The sequence below is a fragment of the Cyrtonyx montezumae genome, unplaced genomic scaffold, assembly GCF_038088225.1.
Source record: "Cyrtonyx montezumae isolate F1298 unplaced genomic scaffold, pur_monq_1.0 scaffold_0, whole genome shotgun sequence".
Lineage (NCBI taxonomy): Eukaryota > Metazoa > Chordata > Aves > Galliformes > Odontophoridae > Cyrtonyx > Cyrtonyx montezumae.
The window spans coordinates 52,158,852-52,171,824 of NW_027071824.1; the positions used below are offsets into that span (position 1 = coordinate 52,158,852).

The 12,973-nt window shown below is 44.6% G+C and overlaps 1 protein-coding gene across 1 annotated transcript in view; it reads right to left on the minus strand.

Annotated features, from left to right (window-relative positions):
- Positions 1–331: 331 nt before the first annotated feature.
- The window catches only part of FOXO3 (forkhead box O3), an 84,867-nt gene continuing 72,225 nt past the window's right edge, over positions 332–12,973 (minus strand). The window contains exon 3 of the mRNA XM_065735222.1: positions 332–4,451. The gene's annotated coding sequence lies outside the window, so the exon portion shown is untranslated. The remainder of the gene's footprint in view (positions 4,452–12,973) is intronic.

A 12,973-nucleotide genomic window follows, 5' to 3' on the forward strand; every position in this document is an offset into this window, starting at 1 on the left:
GCTCCTTACTCACCTCTTTGCAGAGGCCTACCATCTTCACCTGCTCCCCAGTCTCCCTCACCCATTGCTCACAGACTAGGTCATATTGTTCAGCATTCCCTGTGCCAGCAGCAGCTCTGGAATGAGTAGCTTTGTTTACTCCATGTAGCATGCTGCCTGCAGTGGAAGGGATGTTAAGACAGCAGCAGTCCACCTGGAGATGCCTCTGCAGAGGCACTGGACCTCGTGCAGGTCCTATGGACACATGCCACTACTGGTGTCCCCTCCCATCCCCCTTTTCCAGGTCCTGCATTTAGATGTCCATCACACAACAAAACAGCAAAGGCAAATCTGCAATGTAGAGATCCATTACGCTTTATTTACATGCGTCACCATCTCTTTTACAAACTAGATTACAATTTAAAATGGAATACACAAGGCAATATCTACTAACACCAAGTGGAGTAAGCACTGCGTCTCTACTTTGTTTGGAAAGGGGCAGGTTTTGCTCCAAAACAAACTTCCTTCCAATCTCTGTGGAGTAAGGTAATATATTCATCCAGGACAGCATCTTTTTTTTTTTCTTTTCTTTTTTTTTTTAATTTTTAAATTATTTTATAAAATCTTCAGTAAGACTGCAACATGAGAGTGTCTGCTTTCAAATGAAAGTACGAGATAGCCCAAATGAAAAGTATAAACTGTTCAGCTCTTCGGTATGTAAAGACGGCCATGCGCGCTAAGGCTGTGGATTTAATATTCTTCCAATTTACATGGCTTGAAACAAAAACAGATAAAACAGTTTTACAGATACTGTATACATATTTTTTCCAATCATGCAACTTTTTTTAAAAAAAGTTAAACATGTGAAGCCAAATGTACAATCCATTTTTCCAACCCATAGGAACAAAATGTATCTGGTCCCCCTTCACATCTGTTGGCAACTCCTAATGAATATCGTGTGCTAAAAACAATTACAGGACACCGACTGCCAAGCAATGACGTCATCTGAGAGAAATACATGATCTAAAAGGTTGTATTTTTGAGTAAGTGGCACGAAGATTTCTGGAGTTAGGCAGTGGCCAACCATCCCATTATTCTTGTGAGGAAAAAAAAAAAGGTACAAAATTATTAAATAAACCCCCAAAACTGTGACTAAGAACTGCATAAATGCCACCTTTTTAGACCTTTTGTAGAGTGTTTGTTTAAATGATACCTGTGGAATTGTTCTGGGCCTTTATTTTTTGATGTGATTTCAGAAGGAAAACTATGCAGAAGAACGTTCAAAAACTCAAAAGGCCAAAGTTTTCAAAAGGTGGTTTCCCCAAATTAACTATTATTTTTATCCTTACTTTTTGACACCTTGACAAGTGACCCTTGAGTTCAGCAAGACGCAGTTATTTATTCGGCAGCTCTGCAGACGAGGGCAATTTTTAGGCACCTCAGCATGTGGATGAGGTGGCCCTGGGGGGCAGCAGGCACCTCTGCGTAATGCGGGAAGTGCCAGCCCCATGACACCACATCCGTGTCCCAGACTTTCGATGCCTGACGTGAGGCACTTCAGTTTGAAAATTTTGGCCGCAAAAATGAGCAACAGAAAACAAACCAAACTGAAGAGGTTGTCCAAGTCCATCCCTCTTCAGCAAGTGCTGAGATAGACTCCAACATAGGGGCCCAACGTGGCCTAGATACGCCAATGGTAATGCTCTCCTTGACATTGCTGGGAGGTAGATTTAAGCCTTTCAGTTGCTAATGCTTTTAATTTAAAACAAACAAACAAACAAAAACCTCTGCCATTGACTAGCTGTCTCTGAATCAATTGTTTTGTCTCTATTTTCTGAACAGAGTGGACCATGTTTTTCTCTCCATTTATGCCAGTGTGAGCTAGCTTCATCGAGTTCGAAGTAGCAAGGCTGCCCTGGCAGAGTAGAAATTGCCCCAGGCTGTTTTGGACTAAGGGCCTTCCCTTGCATTGGACAAGAACTACATCTGTACAAAGGAACAAAACTGAATAATGGGTTTTTGTCACTTCAGCTATCCACCACAACAGCAATACTGGTGCTGCCTATGTGCACCACAGACCCGGCAGGTGGCCTTTGGGAAGGCTCTGGGCCTCGCTGCAGGCATCACCCATTCATGAAGCCCTGTTGGTGGCCAAGTCCTCAGGGTATGGGGACAAGCCCAGGTTGAGGCAGCAACCACAGCCTGGGGAAGAAGCACCAGAGGACAGGCCTTCAGTGTGCACACACATTTTGGGGCATGCCTGGAAGCTTTCAGGGAAGCCCTTGACTGATTTTGTTAAGATGTTGTCCACAGTTGGACCAATAAGCAAAGCGATGCCCAGGCCTGGTGACCTGTGGCATGCTAGTGTCTGGTAACAACCAACCTCCTTGAATTATGGAGATGGGCAGCGAGTGTCAGCCACCTCCCATGAATTTAATCACCTAGTCTACATGCTGACAAATAGACCAAGTGAGTGTGAAAATAAAAGTTTCCTTTTTTTCAGAAACGAGAATGATAAACCCTTGGCTGCTTGGAAAAGTTGATATGCTACAGGGCAACAACAACCACAACTGCACAGAGTTTACACAGTCATAACTGCGGGATGAAACCAAGAGGTGCATCTTTACGAGAACACTGTGAGCATGATGGGGGGCTACGTTACGAAACAAAACTTCCATCACACGGGGAGCTGTTATTTCACCAATATCACCTTGGGGACCTGGAAAGTGAGGAGCGAGGAAGGACCCATGAGCACTCGTGTGGGCGTGCATGACTGTGCGTGTGCGGTGGCAGTGGTGAGAGGGAGTCACTCCACATTGCATGGTACACGGACCGGTGGCAACTCATGCACTGAAACTTTGGGTTAAAATGCTAGTTGGTTTTCCTAACATCCATGCATAATGATCCGTTTCTGTACATAATAAAATATATTTATATATTTATACGCATAATGCCTTTATGCAAAGAAAAAAACTTCATATATCACTTTGGAGAATTATGTATACACTGTCCTATTCAGAACGTCTTCATACCAAGTTCTTATGTACCACTGGTGTTTTCCCCTCTTTTTTTGTATCCCTCCCCCCAAGACACTAATAAAAAGTAATCAAACTTTCCAGATTATAGAGAGGATCTATACAGCACCATACCTTTTATTCATTATTATTATTATTCATTTTACAAAAGAAAATCTTAAGAAGCAAAATATATAAAACTCCCTTGTCTTTCAGTGTCAGTTATCCTGTTACAGTCTGTGCTCATATGAAAAGCCATTTGCATGATATTGTCACCTTACCATTCCCTCTCCTTCTGCTTCTTCTGCAATGGATTATATACAATGAGAAGGAAAAAAATCTTCAAGGATATGTCAAAAAAAAAAGAAAAAAAGAAAGAAAAAAGGGATCACCGATGCAGTAACACACACTGCAACAATCTGTGCCTTGATACCCAGTGCTGCCGCTGCCATCAACTTGCTGATGCACACAGCCTGTTTGCTCACCTTTCCTGCAAAGGGGAGTGCTTTCTTTTATTTTTGCTTCCCAGACAGCTCTTTTACAGGTGGTTACACACTCAACGTGGCTGGCAGCTCAGCCTAGAAGTTCTCACCGTGCTACCTGCAGCAGCCCTGCTAACGTAAGGCAGGAGGTGAGCCCTCTCCGGTGGGCAGCAAGCAGGATCCCGTGGCAGCAAAGGCAGTGGCACCTGTGGTCAGTCTGTCCTCACCAGCACCAGCCGGGAGGTCTGCCTTTCTGGTTTCCCTGGCTTTGTAATCAACCTTGGCTTGATGCTTACAGAAAACGGGGCCGTACCATTATGTTTAAGGAAAGAATAAGAAAGAAACAAACCAAGCCAACAAGCACACAGACCACCCGAATCACCTCTCCCTGGAATTCGGTTGGTTGGTGTCACGAACGGTGTCTATTTGGAGAGCCCTAACATCTGAGCAACGTTGGGTTATGATCATTTCCTTGCTCGTACGCAGTGTTTCAGATTCCCCAGTGAGAGAAAGCAAAAATGGTCAAAAATCTACAGAAATCAAACTGGAGGTTGTGGGGAGGAGGGTGGGCAGACAGGGAAAACCTCCAAAAAGAAAAGCCAACTTAAAACATCCCATAAACCATTAATATATTGAAACACCACATACTCATTGACAAGTAACTACTGTAAAGGCTACACAGTGTGTTCTCAACAGGATGGTGCTGAACATTGTCTCCACAGCAGGTGCTTGGCCATCCCAGAAAAGGAAGATTTTGCATACTTCAGAATGAGTTCAAATCCAAAGAAAAAGAAGAAAGGAAAAAAAAAAAAGAGAGGATCTTCACTCAGATAAGGGGCCTTTTAACAGTCTGCTTTGTTAGGAAAATAATGCAGGGTTCACAAATGTCATAAGCTGTAAACAGTATCACTGTCCACTTGCTGACAGCAGATTTGGCAAAGGGTTCTCTCTCTACATCTCGTGTCAGTTCGAGGGCCTGGAAAGAAAGAAGAAAAAGAAGACAAGACAGTGAGATTGCTACATGTAGGAAAAGGAAAAAACAATCACACAGCAACAACAAAAACCCAACTGAGCAAAGCTCAAACCCAACCACAGTTTACACCGACAAGCAATTTTGTTTTCATCCAGAAGCTTCAAATGCATAGCAAAGGATAAGTTTACACCATTACCCCTCATGAAAACTTTTATGTAACAGCCTGAGTGTGTTTCTTTTCTGGCTAATGGTGAAGTCTAGTTACAGAAGCCCAGCATATTGTCTACTTGCTATGCATATTTCCAGGAGAAGCATGGAAGGATCCTTCATCTTCTGGAGATTTTTCACTATCACCACCTCCATCACCTGGGACAAATCTTCTGTCAGTACGTGACATCAAGTGCCAGCCTTGAACGATGGCCAAAGAATGCTGCTCAAAAGCAGCAGCAAGGAGTCACCAATTTTAGGTTGGACTGTTAAGTTCTTCATGAAGCATGAACATTTCAACATGTCAAAGGGTCAGGTTTTTAAAGGTGTGCAGAGGCTTAAGGATACACACAGGCATCCCAAAGGGTTTTTGAAAAATATGTACATTTAAACATTCCCATGAAATCCTTTTGCATCTTCAGGAATCCCATTTGAGAGCCGTCTGTATTGCTTAGCACGTGATTCCTCAAAGGTCTGGTTTCTGAACCCATCACCTAAAGCCTTTTGAGGACTTCCCCTGAGATGAATGACTAGAATTTTTTTTCTACTGTGCAAGGAGAAGAGGACATTTGCTGAAACCACAAAGCAATCTGAGTTGATTACAGGAATGTTTTTACTCTCTGGAAAGCCTGGTATCAGCCACCCTCAGGAAAAAACATGGATTTAGGGGGACTGCTGGATTAATCTGGGAGAGCAGCTCGTGCAAGGGAAATCTCCCAGTGTGATAGAAAGGCTCTTGAGAGATGCACATTTGCTCCATTACTGCACAGACTATTCTGAGGCTTCTCCTTTTTAAGGTTCCGGGCACTGATCCTATGATAACATTTTATTAAAATGACCTATTCTGATAATGCTAAATGATTGATGGAAATTTAATCATTTTGTCTGATGGTTATTAGAGCAACAGTGTGACAGCTGCTCCCTGCGCCATTAGGGGAGAACTTCATTCAGAGTGGCTTAGGGAACAGACAGATTGCGTCTTTCACCCAAACAAAATTTGGCTTTAGCCTTAATTACGAGCAGGGTTTTGGGGTAGACTGTTTTACGAATAAAGGGATTTCCGACTGGATCAACATATTGATTTCTTCGTTTCCAAAGAGTAAATTAATGCTAGCACTTTGCTAATGTGACTGCCTGGCAACAACTCCATTTGGTGTGTGTGTCTCCATGGCCACAACAAGGTCACCACGAGATCTCCAGTTACCAGACGGGCCTGGTAACTCCCAGTGTAACCCAGCAATGGATTTTTGTGGAACAAATGAGTGACTGCCCTTCGCAGGGCTGTGCTCCCCCACTTCTCACTGCAGCCATGGCACCGAGGCTGGAAGCCGGTGGCTTCCCAGCATGCCAGCTCATCAAAAGGAAGGGTTCAGCACTGTGCACTGCAGCAGCGAGCTGGGCAGGTCCCACAGGGCAGCCAGCTAAGCTAAGCATGGGTTGAACTTGAGTCCTGCTGACTTCAGAGGGAGCTTATAATGAAAAGGGAAGGAGTACAGGAACTCTGAAGTACCACAGAAGCATTTAACATTTAAGATTAAGGTTAAGAATGTATGTAGATTATCCTATAAAACAATGTGACAAAAGATAAAACTGAAGGACAGATGCTCAGAAGCATCACCTGTGTAAGTGGCATTGCCTGATGTTACCTTCTGAGAACACCAGTCCCTCAGGCAGCACAAACCTCCAGGAGATTGAGGCTTAACCAAGGGAAATACACAGCAGAGGTGGAACTCGCTCATAGCAAAACCAAAACATGTTCAATTCTCACTGTTCTGTTTACACAGGCTTTGCAAATGGATTAAAAAATGAAAAGATGCAGATCAAAGTCTTAACCACTGTACCTTTGGATTACCCCATGACAGCCTATAATAGACAAACACACTCTCACTTTCTGTCTCACCACAAAAAGCCTCCCTCAACCTTGAGTTAGTTGCCCTCTATTATGTAGCAATGAAAGCCATACTAGGCAGGGAAGTGAACATTCCAGCTACTCCTCTGTGCACATGTGGTCCTCCACCGCAACCACCCAGCTCTCTCCAACCCCAGCCTCAGCATCTCCAGCTGCATCTCAGAGCCACCACTAGGATCTCTCATGCTCCCAATGGCTGTTGGAAAAGCTCAGTGTCCACAGCGTCACCCCCAGTCCACAGAGAGCAGAGCTCAAAAGCAGTGTGATGGCAACAGCTGGAGGCTGTGCAGCCCTCGCAATGAAGTTGATACTTGGGCCCTGTGACACACAGGAAGGCACTGGAAGTAAGGGCAATTCCACTCTGCTGTTTTGACCCCTTGGGTACAGAACATTGGAACAAGACACATCTGCTGGACGTCACAAGAAGCTGAAATACTGTGTGAAATTACAGCCTGTGGAACCACACATGCATGTGGTTGGTGAAAATGAGCACTTTAAAACAGAAACAGAAAAAGCATTAAATTAGGGATAGTTCAAGATGAACTCTCGCTTTATCACTTCCCACAGACATTCTGAGCCTTAGATGATAAATCTGCTTATCCTATTCTGTGGAAGAGCATGAAACAAAACCCAAAGATTTCTTACTTTCCAATTCTTCAGTTTGCAAGCACTTATGTGGGAGGTAAGATGCTCACATTCTGTCCTTTCCTATACTCTCCTATCCTCCTTGCTACTGGCTTCCTATAAAGGCAACCCTTGCTTTACTCTGGTCCAGATGTTGGTTGTGGTTTCCCACCCCACCATCACATTTTCTAAGCTCTGACTCACATCACATCTCTATCACCTAAGGGGAAAGTGGCCTCCCAAGCCCTACATCAGTTAGTGGACCATCAGAGAAGCTCTAAAGGATCCATATTGTTTTCTCCCTTTGATTTCCACCTGTGCCAATTACACAGCATTAGAAATTTCTTCACATTGCAAAGGTGATGGATGCAGTGATGCTCCCCAAGAGCAAAGCACAAACAATGTGCGCTGCTGGTATGTTTATCAGTGAGCCAACACCACTGTCAGCACATAACACTGGTTTGCAATAAAGTGATGTGCTCCTTCACATTATCCTGGTACCAGGAACTGCACCATCAACACACAGCTCCTATGTAAGGAAGCCTACCGAGGACATCCTCATTTGGCTGGAAGGTTTGATGAGTGGACTGCATCTTAAAAAACACTCAAGGTGTGTAAAACAAGCATTTTCCCAGGGTACCACTCAGCAGGGACAGGAAATCCCAATAACACCTTTTATAAGTAGCAGTCCGGAGACTCAAAATGTAAACCTTTTGAAGGAAATGTGTGTCCTTTGGTGACAAATGTGCATCTGGTTTGGTGCCTATGACCCCTGCTTCTGTCATCACTCCCAGCAGTACAGCTTCTCCTCTAAAATGGGAGTAGGCTCAAAAGGGAACACTTGACTAGGTATGATTACAGCTCTTTCCTTAATATTCAGCCATAGGTTTTCACAACACTGAAAAATACAGAACATTTGTCACAACTGAACAAGGAAAATAACTGTTGTGGCCTTCCATGATGACAAAGTTGCAGCGTGAGATGTTTCATAAATCACAGAACGGTTTGGGTTGGAAGGGACCTTAACGATCACGCAGTTCCACCACCCATGCCATGGGTAGTGCTGCCACTCACTTAACAAGGTTGCACCATGCCCCATCCAGCCTGGCCCTGAATACTTCCCGTGAGGAGACCTCCACAACTTCTCTGAACAAGAGAAGAATGAAAAACAGAAAAAAAAGATTTTTTCTGGTTCAGACTGGTGGGCAGAGAGCAAGAGTAGAAGAATGGAAAGAGTAAGAAAACAGCAGAGAACTAGGGCATACGGGAGCTAAAAATTTGCAGTGCTGATATTGTGCAGGAATGTGCAAGCACAAAAGTGTATTTTTTCCTTCTGTTGCTGCCTTTTCACTCCAGAACACACTGCAAAACATAGCATACAATCAAATATTTTGGAAGCAAATGTAACTGGAGGTGTCAGATCGTTCTTTCTCCCTGCGTCAGCTCTGCAATAAAAGGCTTGCCGAGGACTGCAGTGAGGTGCCACAATTTGGGTTAGATATTAGGAAAAATTCCTTCTCAGAAAGCATGGTGAGGCAGTGGCACAGGCTGCCCAGGGAGGTGGTGGGGGCACTGTCTCTGGAGGCATTCAAGAAACATGTAGATGTGGCAGTGAGGGATGTGGTTAGTGGGCGCGGTGGAGATGGGCTGGTGGTTGGATTAGATGGTCTTAGTGGTCTTTTTCAACCTTAATGATCCTGTGATTCTATGATTACTCCTGACATACCTACCTCTACCTCCTCTGCAGAGGCCAATGCTGTTTTTCATGTCTGTAACACCACTGCTGCTTCTTCCCGCACAACAAGCAACTTGCAGCACCAGAGAAATTCACAACTTTGCCAAATGCCAAAGCCTGTCTTTTTGCACTTCATACACAGTAACCCTCTGAGAAGATTTAAACCAGACTGTATAGCACAGAATGACTTTAGCTCTATATAATTCACCACTTAAGTCATGTAAATCTACATTTACTCTGCCATGCACGTTATAATTTGTCTGTTTGACAATGAGGTAAACCAGAAGAAACAGAAGAAATTCTGCTCTTTTCTTATTCTATTTTTCTGCAGAACACAGATCAAATGTAATCAAATCATTACTATATTGTCATCTTTTATGCATGTGAACAGGTTAAAAAAAAAAAGCTGAACTTTCACAACCATTGATGAAGCTTTTGAAAAACTACTCGCAGAAACCCAGAAAAATCCAGGCTGAGGAGAACTTCTGAATCATCTGGACCAATCTTCTGTTGAACCTTAGGTTAGATCACCCATGGCCCTGTCAAGGCAAGTTTGGGATATTTAAGAGAGTCCACCACTACTCTGGGCAGTTTGCTTCACCTTATAGGTCGGCAGGGTGCCTTCTACCCATTTTACAGATGGGTACAAAAAGAGACATCTGGAAAGAAAATGGCCCACCCATACTCACACACTTGAAAAGAAAAACAGATTGGGGTTTTCCTTATGTACTGGGACCTGATACTAAACAACCTAATTCACAGGAAATTCTGCACTTGCTTGCAAGAGGAGCGGGCTCATACAGACGACACTACATATGTCACTGTGTTGTTGCCCATACAAAAAGACCATATGCTGCGACACTTGTTTTTACACCTCCAGATATGTCACTGTGCAGTGATGCTGGCTTTCCAGCGCAAGTGCTGCTGATGCCCAATTGCCTTTGAGAACCATTGCATCAGGCTGGAGTCAAACCTCTGCCCTGGCCAATGAAGAAGAGATTAGGGACAAGACATCATCTCCTAATGTGTCTCCAGGCTTCCTACTAACATTGTATGGTAAATTTTATCCCACCTTCCCTTCATGGAACTGAAGAGGTCTCCTGAAGGACTCCTCCATGCCTCTCAATGCTATGGATAGCACTACAACTGATTGAGGGACAGTGCTGTGCTCAACACAGCACATTTAGGCAAGATGCTGTTGGATTAGTGAAAGTTAACTGTATGGAGAAAGAAGGCCAAAAATACTTGATAAATCACAATGCTTTCTATGAGAGCACTTGTAAGGATACCCCTACTATTCACAGAAAAAGATGGGTAACTACTCTACAAAGGATTGTACAGCACAAAAATGGAGGAGAAATTTGCTCATGCTTTTGAGTCTGGAGAACAAATGTTGCTCTCTGAACTGCAGAGTAAAGGATACCTACCTGAGAGAAAACATCCTGAATTACAGGCTTACAGCACTGTGGGATCCTGCTTTGTGCTCTTTTTCTGAGTGTCCTCATGGAGTGTTTATTTTCCTCTCCCAAGTACCAATAATGCTCATATGGATCATTCATAAGGATTTTCACCAAGTTGATGTAAGAAAGGACCTCCTCTATCATGACTTAGGAGTGTCAGAATAAGGCAAGAGAGGGAAGGCATTTCCTCAAAACCAGATCTCTATGTTTGTACAAAATAGTAATCTTTGGAAGCTGGAAGAGGCTGTTCGCAGAAGGAATCAGTGCAGGGAAAAACAAGAGGCAAGATCTCAAACCAGCTGAAAAAGTGAATGATCACATGCCGTCCTCCATGGCATCCTCCAGGAAACTGTCCTCTTTCCCCCACAGCAATCACAGACAACCATGGCTATAGCAGCCTCCTTTAGCTGAGCTGCATCTCCGTCCTCTTACTGTTCAACAGATGTCTGCTCTGCCAGGCTCCAGCAACGGCTGCCCCGTGTGGTAATCTGAGCGGAAAAGCTGATTAAATGGCCCCACAAACCAGACTAAGGCAGAGTGGTCCCACCACCCAACTGCTGGTACCTGATTTAATGGGGTCAGTGTCCCCATGCGCCTCACAGAGGATCGATCGATCGGGGCAACTCTGATGTGACCATCCTGCTAGAGACATGCTCTTCACCACTGTTACGAAGCCTCAGGGAGGCTGTGAGCATCCGTCCTCCCTCCGTGGGCCAGGAAAGGAAGGCTGGCTATTAACCCACAGTACCACACAGTTACGTGCTTTCCTGCTGCCCACATCATACCTGTGCTCTCTGCCTGTCAGGAACATAAGACTCAAGGCTCTCTGCCTGTCAGCTCACCACTGCGGCTGAGCACTGAATTGCTATGAAAAAAGATCCTGACCTTTCCTCAGCTGCATGACGCTATGCTTCTAAAAAGAACCTCTCAGTACACGTTTCTTCAAGAAAATATGCTTTTTAGGGGGCTGTTTAAAAGCCTGGCTCAAAAGATGGACAGGAAATAACAAACCACCTGTAAGCATTCCCGCTATCAGACAACAGCACAATGTGAGACCAACGCTGATCTGCAGCTCTGAACAATCACAACAGCTCATTCACATGAAAAAGACAATTTGCAAAGACTCATTCTGTAATAAAACCCGAGTGCTGCTGATGCAGGGAGGAAAGCACTGGGGAGACCAGTTGATGCGGACTGTTCTAAAAATATCAGTTTGTGCTGTCATCTGGTGAGAGTATGTCATCCTGTAATCTTGGCATCTGCAGGGACAGCAAGTTTCTGCCTAATTATTGCTGCTGAATCACATGACAAAGCATGAGGCACTGACATATATATATATCTGTCACAAAAACAGAAGAACACTCAAACCACAGGACCAGACCAATATCTTGGCTTCAGCCATCCTCTGCTCACGAACACAAGTCTGTGGACAGAATTCTGTTCTTTTACAGACCTTTTCCCTCAGCTAGTAAAACCCTAAGCCAACAGCTTAGCAAAGCACTTCCAGAAGGTACAAGGGACTCATAGCATCCATACATCAGCTCCCCTTGCCTTCACAACTGCTGAGCAAAGGCTCGGCAGCCATCCTCCTGACTCACCTGGCCAGGCCTGGGGACCCTGCTACATGGGGCTGCCACAGGTGACACAGAGCTTCTGAAGCTCAGCTGGGAACCGTGGGGACTGAAGCCCAGCTGTGCATGAGCTGGCAGCAGCAGAGGCAGCTTTCTGTGCAAGAGAAAGCTGCAGCACCCCTGCAAGTGTGAGACCGGCCCTCAGGGAGCAAGGAGTTTGCGCAGGGCAGGCCCTCCTTGCAGATAATGGGACCCCTGTTCCCAGTGCAACACACAGTTTTGCATGCAGATATTTTTGTGAAGACTGAGCTTGGCATGACTGATGTTCAGCAAGTCACAAAACCACCTTTCAAAACTTGGGCTGGCTGAAACAACACTGAAATGCTAAAAGCGTGCCGCTGCCTTAACCACTAACCTGCTAGAAATGGAGCAGAAGAATTTGCCCCTCTTGAATTTCCTTCCTTGAAGGTTGGAGCCCCACCTTGGCTCCACACAGGAAACCTGCCAACCCTGCCCAAGACCTCATTTTTTGAAGCTAAGAGAGGAGGAAGCAGGGCCATGGCCCTGAAGCCATGGGGGCTCTCAGGCAGCAGGCTCACCAGCTCCGGTCTCCACAGGTCAGCTCTAACAGGCAGAAACTGTTTCTGGAAAAGAATAAAAACCACCTTCCTCATGGTATGTTGTCTAGTCAGCATGCTCTGATTCCAACGGGACAGACTGCACCTAAGCAGTGATCTCTGCACTATTTCACCTTTTAAGATGAACTTTTAGTCAGTGTTGTTATCCTCAGACCTATGGATTTGTCTTTGGTATGAATTTCATCCAGAAACTGAATGGAAATTAATAAAATAGCAAGCAGTCCAAATAGATAAGGACCAGTGAAATACAAACAGGCACCTTATTATTTTTCTTGGAAATCAGCTTTATCAGAAATGTTAATCACCACATTCCATGAACAAATTCACAACACTGCTATTAATGGCATGCACGCTGTACTACCATAGTAAGATGACTTGGGA